Source organism: Bos mutus, chromosome 19 (genome assembly GCF_027580195.1).
Source record: "Bos mutus isolate GX-2022 chromosome 19, NWIPB_WYAK_1.1, whole genome shotgun sequence".
In the NCBI taxonomy this organism is placed as follows: Eukaryota; Metazoa; Chordata; class Mammalia; order Artiodactyla; family Bovidae; genus Bos; species Bos mutus.
Window position 1 is genome coordinate 32273681 of NC_091635.1, and position 14485 is coordinate 32288165.

Here is a 14485-nt window from a genome sequence, read left to right on the forward strand (position 1 = left end):
GATCAGCCTAAGCAGAGATCAGCTTGTCCTAAGAAAACTTGCTGTATTGCCTGCAGTGGGGTGGGTTTCGTTTTGACTCCTGTGTGCCCCATGGGCACAGTTCACCCCGGGAACTTTCACTGTTTTCTTTCCTTTGTCTATTGTGCTGGACACGTGATGGGAATGCAGAAATACATGTTTGTGGATTTGTTTATTCATGGAGCAATGGTGTCTCAAGTGTCTGCAGTGGGCCAGGCAAAATGGGAGGCCCGGGGAGACTGGGGTTTCTCCACCCCCTCTCCTGGTTTCCTCTGTGAAAGTTGATTTGTGATGCGTTCTCCTCTTGGGGGCCACCCCTCTCCCAGCTGTGCCTGGGCCCCTCCCCGACTCAACAAGAGCATTTACTCAAGTCTGGCTAGTGAGAGTACAAGTTTGGACCAGTTTCCAAGAAGCCGTTTGGCAGGATGTAAATAGAGGCTATAAAATGTTGCTGCCCTGTGACCCAGAATTTTGCTTCTAGGAATCTGTCTTACGGAAAAAATGAGAAATACGAAAAGAATAAAAACACTAAGATGTTCATCGAGTGTGTTAATCATGAAGAGTGTGTCTGACTCTTTGTGACCCCATGGACCGAAGCCCGCCAGGCTCTTCTGTCCATGGAATTCTCCAGGCTAGAATACTGGAGAGGGGTTGGCATTCCCTTCTCCAGTGTTCATCAAAGGGTTGTTAATAATAGGAAATCTCAGAAGCCAGCTACACAGCCAATCTCTGGGAAACAGTTATGTAGAATAGTAGGTGGCCATTAGAAAGTGATGTCTGTGGAATTTTAAATTATCAAGAGAATACATCTGATAAAAGAGTAGGATATAAATTGCATATTCAAAATAATCTTGACTATTTTTGAAAATGCATGGGGAAAACCTGAAAGAAAATATGTGAATATGTTGATAGTGATGTTTCTGGTGGTAGGATTATAGGTAAGTACTTTATACTTTGCTGTACTTGATTTCACATACATGTTGCTTTTTTTTTTTGGCTAAGCCACGTGGCTTGTGGGATCCTAATTTCCCGACCAGGGATCAAACCTTGGCCCTTGGCGGTGAGAGCAGAGTCCTAAACACTGGTCCACCAGGAAGGTCCCCATATGTTGATTTTACAATAAGAAAAATATTGTTTAAAATTAAGTTTCGTGGGACTTTTCTGGCAGTCAAGTGGCAATACTCCGTGTTCCCAGTGTAGGGGGCCCAGGTTGGATCCTAGTCAGGGAACTAGATCCCACATGCCGCAATGAAGATCAAAGATCCTGCTTGTTGCCACTAAGACCCAGCTCAGCCAAATAAAGAAAATACAAAATAAAATAAAATTAAGTTTTGTGTGTAGTTATACATGGATAGGCAGAGAGTGACAGAGAGAAAGCAAATGTTGCAAATACTAACAATTGGTGAGTCTAGGAAAAGAATATAAAGGTGCTGATTGTATCATTTGTACAATTTTTCTGTAAGTTGGAAATTTTTCAAAGTAAAAGATTGGGGGAAGGGAGAGTACAGGCCACCTTTGAACTCTCTTTTGGAATACTGGAAATATAACCAATGCGATTTGACAGTTTCATTTGTTTTCTGTTGTGGGAAAATGGTCTTTGAATGTTGGGGTGGGGGATACTGGGTTTTGGTAGTCTTAGGAAGGACCCCCAGGGGTCAAGGCGTTTTGCAGAGCTGACCTGTGCCGGTGGCCCAAGCATCTCACGTGCTAGTTCAGCACCTTTGTGTTCCGCAGCTCGTGGGTGACTTTGCTAAGGCCAGGCCCTCCCCAACCCTGTGCCCTGGATTCCATTCGTCCACCTTGCCATCATTTAGGAAGCTTGCTTAGCTTTTATTTCCCCCTTCTCCTGTTGCTGTCCTCTCCTCTCCTGACTCCTTCCTGTTGGCATTTAGGAGGTTTAAGTGAGTCCCCTCTTTAAAGCAAAATAATGCCCCCTCAGCCCATCACCCTATTTCTGTCCTCCTCTTCCCAGACAGGCTTTTTTTAAAGCATCACTGGCACTTTTCCATTTTCTCCCCACATATCTGCTCTCCTTAGCTGAATCCAAGCTGGACTCCATCCACTGTCTTTCAACTAAAATCCTTGTATTAGTCAGTGAAGTCAGGTTTATGCTGCAGTAGCAAAAAAGTCCCAAATTCCAGTGGCTTCACACCTCTGGCACCACCACTTCCCTCATCTTCCAGCCTTATGGGTCATCTTTTAGTTCCTTGAAAACTCTGCAGTTTCCTGCCTCAGGGCCCTTGCGTGCACTCTTCCCTCTGCATGGAATGTTCCTTCCTACCCTCTCCCTTCACCTTGTTCACTTGAACTTGTCCCTCATGTCTCAGTATAAGCATCATTTGTTCAGGGAAGTTTTCTTCAACCCCCACCCCCAAGACTAACAAGTGCCCATCTTGGACTCATGTGACCTGCCATCCTTTTCTTGTGACACTTGGATTGTTGACTGTCTCTTTCATGAGGTGCCTTCGCAAAAGTGAGGTCCTGTCTGTGTCACTGCTATGGTCCTGATTGCCCACCTTAATTACACATTAGAATTGCCCGAGGAGCTTGTATTTGTTTGTCTGCGCTGGGTCCTAGTGGCAGCATGCAGGATCTTCCGTCTTCATTGCAGCATGCAGGATCTCTAGCTGCGGTATTAGTTGTAGCTTGTGGGCTCTAGTTCCTTGACTAGGGATCAAATCTGGATCTCCTGCATTGGGAGTTTGGAGTCTTAGCCACTGGACTACCAAGAAAGTCCCGAGAAATCACCTGAGGAGCTTTTAAAACTCTTCATGGCCAGGCCGTACCCCAGGCCATATGAATTCTAATTTGAAGTGGGCCCAGCCAGCAATAGGTATCTCTGTACAGCACCATAGGGAATTTTAATGCACAAGGTTGAACCACTGACCTGCATTGTGCTTAATACTCAACTTTTCTTGAATGAATAAATCAATCTCTAAAACTTTAATCTCCCCAAACTCCTCCAAAAGACAGGAAGCTAAGAATGTTTAGCTAGGTTATAATGTGTTAATATCATATTTCATATTTAATTTCAACCAAACTTCATTATGCATCTACATGGGACAGGCCCAGTGACTGAGAAGGCTGTGATTTATATCCACTCTACAGACAAGAAGTTACTATAGGTAACTTTAGGTTTGCATGCATGCTAAGTCGCTTCAGTTGTGTCCAACTCTTTGCCATCCTATCAATCATAGCCTGCCAGGCTCCTCTGTCCAGGGGATTCTCCAGGCAAGAACATTGGAGTGGTTTGTCATGCCCTTCTCTAGGGGATCTTCCTGACCCAGGGATCAAACCCACATCTCTTATGTCTCCTGCATTGGCAGACTCCAGTATTCTTGCCTGGAGAATCCCAGGGACGGGGGAGCCTGGTGGGCTGCCGTCTACGGGGTCACACAGAGTTGGACATGACTGAAGTGACTTAGCAGCAGCAGCAGCAGCAGCAGCAGCAGCAGAGCTACCTGGGAAGCCCAACTTTAGGTGGAGGGAGGCATTAGAGGATTTCAAGTTTCAGCCAGGGTGTATTTTTCTTTTAATTGCAAACATCTAAAGCCCAAAGAAAGTGACATAAACACAAAAGATAGTTTATTGGTTTCCAGATTTTAAAAAGTCAGGGATAGATCTCACAGGTATGACTGGATCCAGTCATCCAAATGAAATCAACAAGAACCTGGAATGCACCCTCTCTTGGCTCTACGTTCTCTGAATAGCCTTCCCCAGTCTGCAGTGAAAGTTGCTCAGTTGTGTCCAACTCTTTGTGACCCCATGGACTATACAGTCCATGGAATACTCCAGGCCAGAATACTGGAGTGGGTACCCATTCCCTTATCCAGGGGATCTTCCCAACCCAGGGATCAAACCCAGGTCTCCTGCATTGCAGGTGGATTCTTTACCAGCTGAGCCACCAAGGAAGCCCAAGAATACTGGAGTGGGTAGCCTATCCCTTCTCAAGGGGATCTTCCTGACCCAGGAATCAAACCCGGGTCTTAGCCTTCCTCAGATGGTAGTAAAAACGGCCATCGGTACCTCTAGTCTTGTGTCCTGTTTAGTAGAGGTTTATAGAAAGATCTCAATAAATGTTCTACCAGAAAACAAAAACAAAACCTTCATTATTTTTAAATCACAGCTTAGACCTTCCTTCTTTCCTTATTATTCTCTCCCACCTGCAATCCAGTCTCCTAATCCTAGGTATACAGTGTTCTGGTGATTTATCCTTATATTAAAAAGCAGAGACATTACTTTGCCAACAAAGGTTTGTCTAGTCAAGGCTATGGTTTTTCCAGTAGTCATGTATGGATGTGAGAGTTGGACTGTGAAGAAAGCTGAGCACCGAAGAATTGATGCTTTTGAACTGTGGTGTTGGAGAAGACTCTTGAGAGTCCCTTGGACTGCAAAGAGATCCAACTAGTCCATTCTGAAGGAGATCAGTCCTGGGTGTTCTTTGGAAGGAATGATGCTGAAGCTGAAACTCCAGTACTTTGGCCACCTCATGCGAAGAGTTGACTCATTGGAAAAGACTCTGATGCTGGGAGGGATTGGGGGCAGGAGGAAAAGGGGATGACAGAGGATGAGATGGCTGGATGGCATCACTGACTCGATGGACGTGAGTTTGAGTGAATGCACAGGAGTTGGTGATGGACAGGGAGGCCTGGCATGCTATGATTTATGGGGTCACAAAGAGTCAGACACGACTGAGCGACTGAACTGACTGACTGACCCACAGTTTGCACATGTTTATTTAAAATGCCAGGATTACCTGGCCTTTGTTAGCTGCTGACAGAGCTCTGAAGTCTGGGCTCCCAGGGCAATTGGTAATAGGTACTCAGTCCCTACTGGCAGGCTATCCACCCTCTGGCAAGCAAAGTTTCTTCCTGGATAAAGTTTGGCATACTCTTGACTCTCAAAGAGGTTTCTTTGCCTGATCATCAGGCAGCCCTGAAGTGGGATGCCTAGGCCCTACCAGGCTTTGGTTCTATCTGTAGAATATTTTATGTCATCATCAAAAACTGAAGGAGAGAGAACTAAGATGGTACCCAGTACTCCGAAAACAGAGGTTTGGCTTCATCTTGGGTCAGCCTCTAGAGGTGGGGTTATATATGCCCCACATTATGGATAAGGAAGCTGAAGCTCAGAATGACTGTTACTTGCTCAAGATCACACAGCCAATAAATTGCAGAACCAGATTTGAGCCCAGATCTTTCAGCTTCAAAGCCTGTTATTTCTATGACCCCCCCCCCAATTAATTTTTTAATTTCCAAAATTAAACTCTTCCTCTCTCCATGACACCTGCCTCCCATCCCCAGAAAAAGTTGCACACTGCTCAGACTTTTTTTTAGCCTGGGCTCACTTCAAATCCACTTAATTTTGCTTCGTCATGGCTGCCCGGTTCTCAGCTGGTGGACTGGGAAGTAGGTCATGGCTGCAGGGACCACAGGCTCTGGCTGCTGTGAGGGCCAGCCTCTGGTTTCGGGGCTGGACAGGGGCCAGACCTCACCGGGAGCATCACCCTCTGCTGGCCCTGCTCGGATCGCTCATCCCTGGCCCTGAGAAGCCGTCACAAACCTTCACATCATTGCCTTAGATTCTAGAATACACTGTCACTGTGGCTGCTGGGTAAGGTGGTGTTTAGAGAAAGGAACATCAGGGTTAGGGTTAGGGCAGAAATTAATCTTCCCTCTCTTGTAGATCTGTGGGTGATCGAAGCTAGTTGATTGAAGGGGTTTGCCCACCATCATATGCCACTTTTCAGAAGAGAGGTACCAAGCCCCTTGACACCCAGCCATTTAACTGTCCCCTCCTTTATGTGATAAAATTATGTTCAGAAATAATCATGAAGTGAAGCAGCCATAATGGCCAGAAAAGAAACACAGATATTAAAATATTTTTTGAACTCTGTACGTATAATAATTATGCCAGGATTTTTTTTTTTTTTTTTAGCCACACCTCATGGCTTGTATGATCATAGTTCCCTGACCAGGAATTCAACCTGGGACCTCAGCAGTGACAGCACAGAGTCCTAACCACTGAACCACCAGGGACTTCCCACCATGATTTTTTTAAAATAAAAGTGAATACTATAGTATAAAAAAATGGAGGGGGGGAAAAAGTACAAGAATTTGTTAAAATTTTTTTTCATCTAATGAGTTTGATTCTTTGGTTGTAGCCTGATATAATGATATTTTATGTAAATTATCATTTGGTACTAATAGGTGAACTTTAATAAAAGCGAGACATCCGTAAAAATTGCCTATACTTTCAAAACTATTAATACTAAGTCGTACCACTGATACACAGCTTTATTTTCTTAATTCTTTAGTTTTAAAAGTTACAACTCACAATTTTAAAAGAATAAATTTCCATAAAAAAAATACTCTACAAACTCAATAAAATATGTCACATATGGAGTAAACATTGTATGTACTAAGCAAAAATAATATACTTTGCCGTTCACACTCAGTCTCACTGTTTTCAATTTTATTTACTTATTTTTTTGAAATTTATTCGTTTTACTTTTTGTCTGTGGTGGGTCTTGTTGCTGCACGTGGGCTTTCTCTAGTTGCAGTGTGGGGGCTTCTTACTGTGGGGGCTTCTCTTGTAGACACACAGGCTCTAGAATGCAAGCTTCCGTAGTTGGTGGTGCATGGACTCAGTTGCTCCATGGCATGTGGGATCTTCCCGGACCAGGGATCAAACTGGTGTTCCTTGCATTGAAAGGTGGATTCTTAACCACTGGACCACCAGGGAAACCCTCACTGTTTTCAGTTTTAAACACAAAATCTCCAGGTGGCCATATGGAATGACAGGATTGAAATAATTCAGCTTCCTTATGATCATGGTGCTACCACTATTCAAATTCACAACCTACTGCTTAAATGCAGACGTATTTAAGGTTGGAAACGCAAAAGTCTCCTGAAACAGGCTCGAAATGCTGAACTGTTAAGGATTTCTTCCCAACAGCCATATGGAGCCGACTCAGAATATGTTGAGGCCGACTGAGTAACTTGGAATTCTCCAAATGACTTCCACGGAGAAGACAAGGAAGAACTGGTTTTTACATGTGCGAATTTGAACATACATATGTATTATTGACACTCAAGATCATTGGCACCGGTTGTTCGTAGCCTAGACCATAAAGACATTTTTCAGGGAGGAGAATGTTATCACTGAGGTTGTTGAGGATTTCCAACACATGATGCTCATAGGAAGCAGGCTGACTTCTCATCAGTTTTATTATTGTTTTTGAATTCTCTGCAGTCAGTCCACCCTTTTCTAGCTTGTCCTGTGCAGCCCTCCCTCCACCCTAGGCATGGTCCCAGGATCATATCCAGGCCCTGGTCCTCCTGGTGGAGCTGAAGGGAGATGATAGAACATCTCTGGCAATCCTCCGAGGACTGAGGAAACTGAGGCAATGCTTGTGTGTTCAGAAAAGGTTAGTCCGCTTGCTAGATCCCAGGTCCCTAGAGCTTCTCTCTGGACAGGACCAGCTCTCCTCTCGCTCCTGAGAGTCTCTGCATCCTAACGTGTTTCTGATGGAACTTTTCACTGTTATGTGTATTTCCTTTTGTGTGTGTATGTGGTTTGACGGTTTTTTTTTTTTTTTTTTTTTAAAAAGCATTTATTTATTTCTTTGGCTGCACCAGGTCTTAGTCACGGTATGTGGGATCTTTACTTGTGGCATGCGAACTGTTAGTTGTGGCCTGTGGATCTAGCTCCCTGACTACGGATCGAACCCCGGGCCCCCTGCATTGGGAGCTAGGAGTCTGCCACCGGACCACTAGGGAAGTCCCTATGTGTGTGCGTGTGTGCGTGTGTGTTCAGTCGCTTCAGTCGTATCTGACTCTTTGCGACCCCATGGACTGTAACCTTGTCCATGGGATTCTCCAGGCAGGAATACGGGAGTGGGTTGCCATGCCCTCCTTCGGAAGATCTTTCCAACCCAGGATCGAACCCGTGTGTCCTGTGTCTCTTGCATTGTAGGCAGATTCTATACCACTGAGCCACCGGGGAAGCCCAGTCCCTGTGGATTTCCTTTAAAAAAAATAGACAAGCAATAAAATGTTAGGTTTGAGAAGGTTGACATGAGCAATTGAGCTACAAAATGAGCTTGAACTAAATCCTAGCAGGTTTTTCTTAGGAATAATATTATCATCTCCAGCCACTTGCAGTAGATTTATTCTGAATTCAGAGAAAGGTTTTATTTGTTGTTTATACTTTGCATTATTCATTTGTTTCTTTAATTTATGAGCCTTGGTGCTCATTAGGATATTTCAGTGGGGTGTGTTGGATCTAATGATGCATGTACTCTTTTCTGCAGAGTAGTTTATGTTTTGGGTTTTACTTTAACTTTTAAAAACACAACGCTTTTCTTGGACAATTGCCCAGATGATACCAGACATATGGTTGAGAATGTGAGTCCTATAGGTGCCTCCTAGCCTTTTGCTTGCTGACAGCCGCTGGCTAGAGATTGCAGGCAGCACAGAGCAAGCATGGCTGGAGCACGTCTCCATCGATGTAAAGTCAATCTGGAAACCTCTGGAAAATGGACAGCTGCTTTCTGAGCCTGTGGTACAGCCAACAGAGCTCTCTACTAAATTAAAACAATGCCACAGGCAGAAGCTAATGTCTTGCCTTACTTGGCTACTGAGCAGCCAGGCGACTTTGGGCAACTTGCTCAGCTTCTCTTTTGCCTCCTCTGCAAAGTGGAATCATCTCTTTACCAGACAGAAGATGGACCCTGAGCCCGAGGGTGAGAACAGTCAGCCTCAGAGGCTCTTAGAAGGACTGCTGATCCTTCCAGATATTTTAACAATCATGGGTTAATAATTGGGAAAAGCAGGGCTTCCCGGGTGGCTCAGTGGTAAAGAATCCGTCTGCCAATGCAGGAGATGCAAGAGACGCAGGTTCAATCCCTGGGTCAGGAAAATGCCCTGGAGGAGGGCATGGCAACCCACTCCAGTATTCTTGCCTGGAGAACCCCATGAACAGAGGAGCCTGGTGGGCTACAGTCCATGGGGTTGCAAAGAGTCAGGCACGACTGAGCACACACAAAAAAGAAAAAAATAATAATAATTGGGAAAAACAAAGAGCACACTTCTATTTAGATAATTATGCATGTTTTTCTGCTTTTCTTGTTGGAAAGACGTAAGCAAGATTGAGGAGATAACTGCATGCAGTGGCAGCCTCCCAGGGCTGACCTCTCTAGGGAAGGTCACTGTGCCCAGGAGCCCTTTACCAGAATTTGAAAACTAATTGTTGTAGGGTTTGCCAACCTGCTTATTTATTTGTTTCCTTTATTTTTGTCCATGCCCTGCAACTTACACTATTTTAATTCCCTGACCAAGGATGGAAACTGGGTCCTCCCCTCGGCAGTGAGAGCACGGAGTCCTAACCACTGGACCATCAAAGAATTACCTAGGGTCTGCTGACCTTAACAACAAATGATGTGCTGAGAACTGTCTCTTCAAAAAGGCATTCCATTCCCTGGGGTGACTCTGGGCACCCCCCTCCTAGGCGCCATGATGCTGTCTCCTCTCTCACCCCCCGACCCCAACTGTTCCCTCTCCTTCTTGCCCCAACCCCCTCATTTTCCTCACAAACCTTTTTGCTGCTGCAGCCTTTTCTAATGAGGAGGTTCTGGCCAAGGGCTCCTCATGGCTTGGTTATGTAACCTGCTGCTGCTTCTGATCCAGGGATCACCCTGGAAGGGGGTCAGACGTGGGCACACAGCCAGGGCAGTCTACTTACCACCCCCTTGGAACTTAGACGCGGGGCAGGAATTTGGACTCTGCAGGAATTAACAGCTCCAACACTTTCCCCAGAGCCAAATGTGCAGGATGCATGCTTTTTGTTCTTTGTTAAATTCCAACTAGCAAGGCTGCCACAGAGAAGCCTGTTGGGAGCTGTTCCCCTGATGTTGGCTCCTACTTGGCTTCTGGCCTCAATTCTCAGAGCTAAACTCCCCCAAAATGTCTTGTCTCTGAAGCATCACCCCTTTGATCAATGATGTCCCTTTGCCTGGTGATGACCCCCACTTTGCCTGATAATAACCCTGTCTCTATCCCTCACCAGCCCCAAGGAAGGAGTTTGTCCCTCTAAGCCTGCCTTCCCTTCAACTCTTAGCTCAAGCTCACCTTTTTTAAAAGGCGTTTTTTGATGTGGACCATTTTTAAAGTCTTTATTGAATCTGTTACAAGATTGCTTCTGTTTTGTGTTTTAGTTTTTTGGCCCCGAGGCATGTGGGATCTTAACTCCCTGCCAGGGATCGAACCCTCAGCCCCTGCATTGGAAGGCAAAGTCTTAACCACTGGACCGCCAGAGAAGTCCCTCAAGGTCACATTCTTTCCAGAGCCTCCTTGAGCCTTCTCGACCCCCAACTCTTTTTGGGGGCTACAGGTTTGTCTCTGGCACGTATTCCATACTCAGCTTATAGAATCACAGACTCTTGGGGCACAAGGCAATTTGCCTTCTCTCTTCTGACCCATGGCCTTGATCAGTATTTACCTCTTTGTCTCCCCTCCCAAACTAGACCTCAAGAAGTCTTCCATCCTGGAGCCCCCACCCATGGGAGGCAGCATTCCAAAATTGGAGTTGACCATAGCGTTGCTCTGCATTACCCCGTGTCACTCAGTATTTGCCTATGTATCTCTCTGGCCAGACTGAGTATATCCAAGGGCAGGGGCCACCTCTGCCCCCTGGTGGGGGCTGGTACCTGCCTTTCTCATAATCTGCTCACTACCCTGGTCCCTGAGTTTCCCCTAACTGCTCACCCATGGCTGCCTCAGTGGGATGGCTCTGTCCTGTTTAGAGCATCCTCTCCCTGCCTGACTCACCCTCCTGCCCAGAGGTTTGCCTTTGGGACTGCAGGGCATATGTACACATGCATGGGCACGATGCTGATAGACACAGCCCCTGAGCTCAGCATCGGTAATGCATTTTATACACTGAAAGCTGCTATAAACTTTATTTATGACACAGCTGACATGTCTGAATTGGCTCCCAAATCCGCCACCAAGCATGTGACGACTGGTGAGCCTGTCACTTAGTCCACTTTTCTCTCTGTCTGTTAATAATAGATGCTTCTTACAGCCTCAGCTTGACAGCTTTGATTTAAAAGTCATCTTAAACCGAAGAGACTAATGGATGGGTCTGAATGTGTGCCTTTTAAAGCACAAGACGTTGCTCTTAATTAACTGAATTCTGTCCTTTGATTGGAACAGGCTCTCCCCTCCTCGCATCATTAACTACCCACATTTGTGCCCAGAGCAAATCTCAGATGTGTTACCTGAACGCTCAGGAGGTAGCGAGAGCTACCTGGTTACATGGCGCATGCGTGTTTGGGGTTGTCTAGTGGGTGTGAGATGCCCAGAGAGATGGTTCGGTTCCATCTCTCCCCACTTGAGAGACCAGCGTTCTTCCATCCAGTCCACCATTCAGAGTGGCAAAGAAGCCTTCCCTGTTCCGCGCACGCCCACTCCTAGTCTGTAAATATGTGTGTGGTATGAGAGCGCCTCCATGGGCCGTCATCAGTGTGGTTTATGGGTCAGACTCTGCTCCTGCAGTTGCAGCACAGACCACGGTCCATTTTACTATGTCTGTCTCTGTGCTACTCCAATGGACAGTGCAGAGGGTGGGGCCCTGGAAGGACCAGAGCTGTGGGGAGAAGCCCCCTCCACCTCTGCCCTGGTCTCCAACCCCATTCCCTCTGGGAAGGTGGTGGGTGCTGACAGGGGAGAGAAAAGGGAGGAGGGGCCCCGCAGGGCACATGGAGAGGATGTGGCCACCACACTGGGGCATCCATGTGCACAGTCGGACAGAGCAGGCCCTGTGGGCTTCTGTACCCTTTAACTTGAGTCTATTTCTATTTCCATGAAATAGAAAGCACTCTTTGGGACATTCCTGATGGTCCAGTGGTTACGATTCCATGCTTCCACTTCAGTGGGGCTCGAGTTCAGTCCCTGGTCTGGGAGCTAAGATCCTGGATGCCACACAGCATGGGCAAAAGAAAAATAGAAAGTGTTCTGGAGGCAAGCAAACTTGATTCACAGCCTGGCTCCACCACTTTACCAGCTGAACCCTTAGACAGCACCTCAACCTCCTGGAGGTTCAGAGCCATTGGCTGCACGCTGGAGCTGTCAGTGCGGGCCTGCCCGAGGGTGGGGGAGACCGTGCGGAGGTCCACGCCACAGGGCCTGGCGTGATGCCTGCCACATGGCGGGTGCACCATCCGTGTCCATTTCTTTCCTCCGTTTTCCCAGAAGCAAGTTGTTATGAACGTGCTGGTCCACATTAATGAACAGACTTACAGAAATTAACTGGTAGTTTTCTGTTTGCTTTGGTAACAAACTACCACAGACTTAGTGGCTTAAACTAAGTTATTTTATCTGAGAGTTATTTTATCTGACAGTTGTGGAGGTGTCAGAGGTCCGACAGGAGTGTTACAGGGCTAAAATCAAGGTGATGGCAGGCTGCATTTCTTTCTGGAGGGTCTAGGGCAGAATTTCTTGCCTTTTCCAACTTCCTTAGCTCATGGTCCCTTCCATCTTCAAAGTCAGCTTGACTGGTTGAGTCTCAAGTCCCATCACTCTGACACTACTCCCCTACCTCCATCTTTCACACGGGCCCTTGTGATTACACCTGGATAATCCAGAATAATCTTAAAGTCAACTGATTAGCAACCTTAATTCCATCTGCAACCCTAATCCTGCATAAAGTAACAAGGGGATTAGGACGTGGAGGTGCACATCTTTAAGATGCCTTCATTCTAACATGTTAACTAAATGCAAACACATATTTTTACTTAATAGAAGATTACTAACTAATCTTTTTCAACAAGATCTGGAAGAGATGGGATAAATATTTAAATTAAGATGCAAGTAATCTGAATCATATCTGTAATATCGTTAGTTTCATTGTACTTTTTTAAAACTAGATTTTCCTAAATAAAATCGTATCCTTTGCAGCCCTTTTGCACTAACCTTTAAATCACTAGTATAAGGTGCTTAGACATTCTTTGTCCCTGGGATATTGCTTATCAATCAACATTTCATGGCTTGCTGGAAAATACTGTCTGAACAATAAGCCACAGGATGAAAAGGAAAGCACAGGGCTGTTTACTTGCAAATGGTCTTTTACAAGGAGGTTTCTAATTACTTTTGCTTTTTCTCTTGAGCTGAGGAATTGAAGTGTTGGTAACAGAATCGTATGATGCAGCTTCATCCTGAGCATCCTTGGACCCTGTCACAGGGCAGGGATACCCACTCCCAAAATGTCCCTGGGGCCACAGCTGAAGAGAGCCCTGGATTTCGTGCACAGCCTGCATTGACGAGGGTTCCTCTGAGTATGTTTCAGACTCTGGTGCCCTTTTTTTTTTCTTCAGTGGAAAGAGGTGTTTACTGATCTTTACTCTGATCTCAGTGAACTCATTTTCTTGTATATTTGTTCATCCTGTGTGTAACTTGGAGGAATCAGATTATTTTCCTCCTCCCCAAAAGGTGGCTCAGTGGTAAAAGAATCCACCTGCCAACACAGGAGATGCCTGTTCAAGCCCTAGGTCGGGAAGATCCCCTGGAAGAGGAAATGGCAACCCACTCCAATATTCTTACCTAGAGAATCCCATGGACAGAGGAGCCTGGTGGGATACACTCCCTGGGGTCTCAAAGAGTTGGACATGACCGAGCGACTGAGCACACAGGACAGGAAGCACAGATCAGATGTCCTAGAATTGGAGGGACTCTCAGAGAACAAAGAGTAGAAAAACCTATGAAAAGGGATAAAGATGGCCTCTAGACAACAAGTTCCTAATTTAATGGCAAAAACACTGTGGTATTTTCTAAGTCACCAGAACTGCACTTGACTTGTATTGTCAAATGCATGGCTCTGATGCTTGGAAAACAATGTTTCTGCCTTACCTGGGGTGTCTTCAGTGAAATGTGCTACTGACAGGTTTGAATCCTGGCTTCACCCCTGACTAACTATGAGACTTAAAGCAAGTTACTTCACCTCTCTGTGCTAGTTGGGGCTCTTTCTTTCTTGGCTGCTCTGGGCCTTTGCTGTTGCTCACGGGCTTTCTCTAGCTGCAGCAAGCAGGGGCTACTCTTCAGTTGCAGTATGCTGGCTTCTCATTGCAGTGGCTTCTCCTGTTGCAGAACACAGGCTCTAGAGCTCAAGGGTTCAGTAGTTGTGGCCCATGGGCTTAGTTGCTCTGTGTCATGTGGGATCTTCCCGGACCAGGAATCGAACCTGCATCCCCTGCTTTGGCAAGCAGATTTTTAGCCACTGAACCACCAGGGAAGTCCCTGTGGGGCTCTTTCTTTAAGGTCCATTCCAAGCTTAGAATCCAGGATTCTGCGATTCTAACCCAGTGAAGCAGGGACCCCCAGATGCCTGAAGAACAAATCTGTTTTGGAGGCAGGAGAGAAGGAACCAGAGTAGGAGAGACCTTGATGACGAAGATGAAAAACCCAAGGTC

At 46.0% G+C, this 14485-nt stretch overlaps 1 protein-coding gene and 1 non-coding gene across 15 annotated transcripts in view; one reads left to right on the forward strand and one right to left on the reverse strand.

The window, feature by feature from the left end:
* Positions 1 to 14485, forward strand: part of MAPT (microtubule associated protein tau) — a 123182-nt gene that overhangs the window by 31962 nt on the left and 76735 nt on the right. The gene's annotated exons all lie outside the window — the stretch shown is intronic.
* Positions 5984 to 6056, reverse strand: TRNAD-GUC (transfer RNA aspartic acid (anticodon GUC)). Its single transcript has one exon. It is a non-coding gene; the product is annotated as a tRNA-Asp (tRNA).